Raw genomic sequence first — 6,786 nt, 5'->3', positions numbered from 1 at the left:
TTGGCATATGTCATTGACAGACACGTCCCGAAAAGAATTCAACGCAAAGACTCTCACCCTCCCTGGCAGACGATTGAGCTGCGTAGGTTGAAGTCGATCAAGAGAGCAGCATTGAGAAGATTTACGAAGTATCGCACGCTTCCTCTGAAACATCACTACGTGAGGCTTAATCACGAGTATCAGCGAGCCAGTCGTCGATGCTTTCTGCGATTTCAACGAGGTATTCAGCGTAACCTTAAACTTCACCCAAAATCCTTCTGGAACTACGTGAACGAGCAACGCAGAGAATCTGGCCTCCCATCGTCAATGGAATTGAACAGTGAAGTCGCTTCCACTCCGCAGGATATTTGTCGCCTTTTTTCTGTCAATTTTGCCAATGTGTTCACTGATGAGAGACTAAGTGACGACCATGTTTCCCTCGCAGCCAGGAACATCCCACTAAATGGTCAAACGCTGAGTGCAATTGATGTCAACGTTGAGATGATTTCTAACGCTGCAACGCAGCTCAAATCGTCCTTCAACCCTGGACCCGATGGAGTTCCGTCCGTGTTTTTGAAGAAACATATTGCTTGCTTGTTAACTCCACTTCACCGTCTATTCCGGATGTCTCTCTCCAGTGGTATATTTCCATCCTTCTGGAAATGTGCACACATGTTTCCTGTCCACAAAAAGGGAAGCAAACGAGCCGTGGATAACTATCGTGGAATTACATCGCTGAGTGCTGTTTCGAAACTATTCGAGCTTGTTATTATGGAACCGTTGCTCTCTCACAGCAAGCAGTATCTGAGTGCTGATCAACACGGGTTTACTGGCGGTCGCTCTACAACCACCAATCTGCTATGCCTCACATCCTACATTACCGATAGTATGACTGAACGGGTACAGACGGACGTTATATATACCGATCTATCCGCGGCATTCGATAAGTTGAATCATGACATTGCGATTGCTAAACTTGACAGGCTTGGGGTGAGCGGAAATCTTTTGAGTTGGTTCCGTTCGTATCTTACTGGTCGCCAACTTATGGTTGCTATAGGAGATTGCAAATCAGCTAGCTTCTTTGCCACATCAGGTATACCGCAGGGAAGCCATCTGGGACCGTTGATTTTTCTACTCTACTTCAACGACGTGAACCTGGTTATCGAAGGACCTCGATTAGCATATGCAGACGACCTCAAAATATTTTTACGAATTTGCTCGATCGCTGACTGCCACAATCTTCAACATCAGCTTAATGTCTTTGCCAGTTGGTGTACTTTAAATCGAATGGTAGTGAACCCAGCAAAGTGCTCTGCCATAACGTTCTCACGAAAAAAGCAACCGATTGTATTCAGCTATGACCTGCTTGGAACGACACTCGAACGCGTGAATCAGGTGAAAGACCTGGGTGTGGTGTTGGATTCACAGCTAACATTCAGGCAACACATTTCTTATGTCATCAATAAGTCGTCTAGGACTTTAGGATTCATCTTCAGGATAGCTAAGAATTTCACCGATGTCTACTGCTTAAAATCTCTTTACTGCTCCCTCGTACGATCGACGCTTGAGTATTGTTCTGCGGTTTGGAATCCGAATTACAACAATGGTGCCGAGAGAATCGAATCTGTTCAACGTCGCTTTCTTCGTTTTGCGCTTCGTAGACTGCCCTGGAGAGATCCGCTTCGGCTGCCCAGCTACGAGAGTCGCTGCCAACTGATAAACCTTGAACCTCTCCGGATTAGAAGGGACACCAACAGAGCTTTGATTATCGCCGACACTCTACAGGGACGAATAGATTGTGAGGCTATCCTAAGGCAAATTGACCTAAACGTGCAACCCCGACCACTCCGTAACAACCTCATGCTGAGACTGCCACTGCGTCGCACGAACTACGGGGCATATGGTGCGATTTGTGGACTACAGCGTGTGTTCAATAGAGTCGCATCTGTATTCGACTTTCACCTCACACGTGATGCGCTTCGTCGGAGATTCTCATCTGTTTTCGCCGGCCGCAGTGACTGACAGAGAAAATTAGTGTATTTCCATTTATGTTTTTTTTTACATTCTGACCATGTTGCTTTGTTTTTCTTTCTGTGATTATTTGACATGTAATTTTACTATTATTATTTTTATGATTAGTATTATTAACATCATTTGGGCTACAGCCAGCCTGTTGATGTATGGCAACAATAAACAATAAACAATAATCCGGTTGTCGAATAAAATCATAAAAAAGGAAAAAAATCTAAGAATATCCCAACGATCAATCCAAAGTTATTCCCAGCAGATTTTTAAAAGTAACCCCAGAATACTAAGGGAACAGAACTCCGAGGCTGGTTAACAAAAATGAGACTGATTCTTGGAGAATCAAAAAATATGTCATTTTTATAGGATTTTTGAATAGAAATTTAAGAAAATCTCTGGGTGCATCTTAGAGAATTCTGCCTTCCTGCACATTCGATTGCCGTCAATGGATGGCAATCGATGTCCGTCGGTGATTGGCACTAGATTGTGGAACAGAGACCGACGTTAAATAAAGGAAAGAAAGATCTTAGAGAATTCTGCGAATGGGATATTTTGAAAAAATTAAAGAATTGTGAATATGGCATGACCAAACACCCCCGGGTAACTAAGTAGCATGAGACCCCTGATCAGTGTCGCAGGGCCGGCATGTTACTGGGTATTCGGAGGGGCTACGCGGACAAAGTATGAAAACACAGTAATAATCACATTTTCTAAAACTATTTATTGCCATTTTCTGTGACGTGTGGGTGTGGGTTTTCACATATTTGTGTAGTGTGTAAGCGAGAGTTTATGAAACTATTACGGTACTCATTGTTGCAGCAGAATCTCCTTCGGCGTCGCGACGCTGGCGTTGGTCCACACGGCTGCTCCTGCATTACCGTGTTGCCGGAAACTAGCAGCGCGAGCTGCAAACAATGTTGTTGCTGCTTTGGGAGAATGGCGGATCTGGTGGCAAAACATCAGCCACATACGGCTCAGCAGGCGGTGCTGGCTCGTTTGGCTGGCAGGCGTTGACAACATCGGCTAACCGTGGCATGGTCACCTTGGTCGAGCCGAGACGAGACCCTCCTTGGCAATTAAAGCCACCGGCCTGCGGGAATCATCGCTGACGGACGATCGAGGATCATTTACTATTAGGCTCGGAAACCATCTTGACTTCCGAGCCGAGTCGTGTGAGACCGTTTTATTTACGGTACGAGGTAGGAGGTACAAGGTCCTGAACGGCACTTCACACTCAACTGGTCTACACGGACGCCTGATTACTTCTGCTCACTAGAAGTTTTTTTTTAGAAGATGGCCACTCGCATGCCTTTTGCCGATCATTCTCCATTTTTAGCTTAAGGCAACGATGTTCCTCTCTTTAGTATTCGTTCGAGTGTTTTTGCAGCGGTGCTAACCCTCTCGCTACTGTGTGTGCCTTCTGGGTTTGTTCTTAAAATACGTGAATTTTCCAAACAACAACAACTCAGACAGACAAAAATCCACGGATTGTAACCAACTGGTTACAAAGTGTTCTGAGAATAAACTTATAGAAATTCCGAGGAGAATTTCAAGGTATTGTGAGAGGAGAATTTGAAAGGAATACCAAAGATAATCCCATTTACCCTAGTAGCACGCTTGTCGCAAATCGGTGGAAGAAACTTATGGACCAACTATGGTCCCACCATCAAAAGGAGAAGAAGAGAAGAATTGTTTGTAATTTAATAATCAATTATGAAAATTATATTTCGTTCTTGGACATCGCGACTACTATTCGAAAATGGTACAAAATATTGTAAATTCAAAGTTACATATACGGGAAACGGCTCTAATGTTGGCCTATGAATCTAAGATTGGGCCCATCACTGAAAATCTGCTACTTATCTATTTTAATCGATATAAACGCGTAATTGGGACGGTATTAATGAATATTTTTGGTCGCTATTGAAAATTTAGTCGATTGCTGAAATTTTGTACGGCCCCAAACAGTGTTGACAAAATCAGAAATCAATTGATATTTTTCCGCTCTCATTGGCTCGCAATATTACGCGTGATATTGGAACAAAATATCATGCTTGATATTGATTTTATAAGCTCCTTTGATATTGCGAGACTATTCACAACGTGCAGAAATCAAGCTCTCAGCTCTCGACTCGACACAAATATGATTCCATTGCACATCGTTTTCTTAGAAAGAGAAGGCAAAGTTTGCTATCTCTTTTTAATCTTCACCGATGGCAGACGCGAAGGGACTGCTGCAAGCCGTTATGGAAGTTTCGGTTGCATTCGGGTGTACAGCAAAAATCATTAAACTCAATCTCACCACAGTTTGGTGAGATTTGCAGTTGGTGAGTTTTGTTAGCTTGATATTCCGAGCTGCGATATCACAGCTTGCAAAATCAACCGCAGTAGTTTGCTTGTTGATTTTTGTCTACGAAAATCAAGTGTGATCTTGGGCGTTGGTGAGATTTGATTTTTTGATATTTTCCCAACACTGGCCCCAAATAAGGGGCATTCAGGCCGACATTACATCCATTTCCCCTATATAACATTTTATAACATGTTATAACTCTCCATTCTGAACCTATAGCATTTTTTTTCCTTGTCGGGTATTTTCATCACTGCGACCATTTTTCTGATCTATTGTGATATATTCCCCATTTTTTTATTTTAGCTATATCAAGATGCCGTATCACTATTATTAGGAGTGATCGCCATCGTTTGACTAATAGCATTATCCCAGAACGGCATTATACTTCGAATAAAGTGCACTGCCGTACTGGGAGTTGTTCTCCAAATGTCAGCCCCTTGTCGAAGAACTTACGCCTTCTATTGAAAAATTCCGGACAGTGGCATAGCAAATGTTCCGAGTCTTCCTTTTCTATGCCTCATAAGCGACATACATCATCTTGAAGTTTTCCAATCAGCTTCAAGTGATAACGGTTAGGACAATGACTTGTTATAAGACCTGCATATATACTAAGATCTTTCTTAGATAGTTCCAGGATTTTGTGGGTCACAGAAATGTTTGGATTAATGAATCGCTTTGACTGCCTAGCAATAGAAGTGTTCTTCAAGTTTTCCTTCACTTTTGAAGATTCCCACGCTTTAAGCTCCATTCTAAGAGATGAGATGCAGCCGATAAGCCACAAAAGGGCTCTGGCCCGATGAACTTATGAGAAGATCCGAGTCTTGCTAGTGCATCAGCGCTTTCATTTCCCTCAATCCCGCAATGACCAGGAACCCAATATAAGTTGACTTGATTATGACAAGACAATTTTTTAACTGATTGAACACACTCCCAGACAAGTTTTGATGTACATGTCGCCGACTTTAAAGCATTTAGAGCAGCTTGACTGTCTGACATGACACATATATTTGAACTGTTATAGTTTCTACGCAAACATATAATGGAACACTCTAAAATTGCTTGGATGTCAGCTTGGAACACAGTTGGTCATCTGCCCATAGGAACCGATATTTCTATCCCTGGGCCAGTTACTCCTGCTCCCACTTGATTGTTCAATCTTGAACCATCTGTATAAAAAACAATCGATCCTGGACGAAGAATCGGGCCACCAAATTGCCATGAATTACGCCCAGGGTCAACTACTTGAAAAGGTCGATTGAAATTGTATCTTTTCTCCATCCAATCTTCGTTGTTTCTTACTAGAGAGTTGATACTAACAGTTTTTAGAATCCTAAGATGTCCTCTAGGGTCTCCTTCAAAGATTTTCACTGACCTTGTAATCCTTAGAGGACACTTTTCGGCTTCTAATTGAACAAATTGATGCAATAGTAGCATATAAAGCAAAGCATCCAATGCCTTCGATGGTGTACTTCTCATTGCACCTGTCATTGAGAGAGTTGCTAACCTTTGGAGTTTTTCTAACTTTCTCTGACCATTATAGCATTAACCGATATTAATCGAATCAAAATATAAATCATAACCCATTCATTTTTAACCATTCCAAGCAGACGCACGATAATCATTCAATTATAATTCCAGGATCCAAGTCAACAGTGATGTATCACTCATTTCATTATTTTTAATTATAGAATGCTAACGAATGCCGGTTGAATTTTCAGTGTAATGCTATTAATCTCGCTATACAAATCCAAAATTTCCACACCATAGAGCCACTCTCTATCTTCTCACTGAAGGTGCACTCGAGATTGATCTCAATTAATAGCACTAAACCACCAATTTTAAGATGGGTTAACTGAAAATTCAATTACGTTTAACGTAAGCATTCTAAAAAAAAATCCCAAAAGTGCGATCCATCCCTGCAAGCCCGTCATAACGAATGAATGTTTTAATACATACATAGATGCGGTATGCATTATTTGTATTGATGCTAATTCATGGTGCACGTAGAAAGCATTAGCAACGAAATAATCAAATCCTTTAAAAAATCCAACCACAGAGCAGAAACGCTAGCTCGGCCACACCAAATTTCACTCCTACCATATAAATCACGATTACTGCCTTGAGCATAGCCACCAAGCAGCATAAATCCTATAAGAATTTTATGATATCCTCATCAGTGACTGAATCACTAATTTTTCTTAATTATTTGATGATTTGTGATATTGAGTGTTTTTTATTACATGAAACTGTACAGCCATTATTTTTCTATTCAATCAAATCAAATAAATTTCGGATAAGACTTCGTACATCAATAAGAATAAATTCTACAAATTGTATGCTCAAATGAATGACACTACCAAGCATGATAATCAATGTGTTAGTGCGACGTCACATCGGTGAACGTGCCCCATCCAGCTTTGACAGCAATGAAC

This window comes from Ochlerotatus camptorhynchus, unplaced genomic scaffold (assembly GCF_037179485.1).
Source record: "Ochlerotatus camptorhynchus isolate MF236.1 unplaced genomic scaffold, CSIRO-AGI_Acam_v1.1 ptg000055l, whole genome shotgun sequence".
Taxonomy (NCBI): Eukaryota; Metazoa; Arthropoda; class Insecta; order Diptera; family Culicidae; genus Ochlerotatus; species Ochlerotatus camptorhynchus.
Note: the sequence above shows the minus strand (reverse complement) of the source record.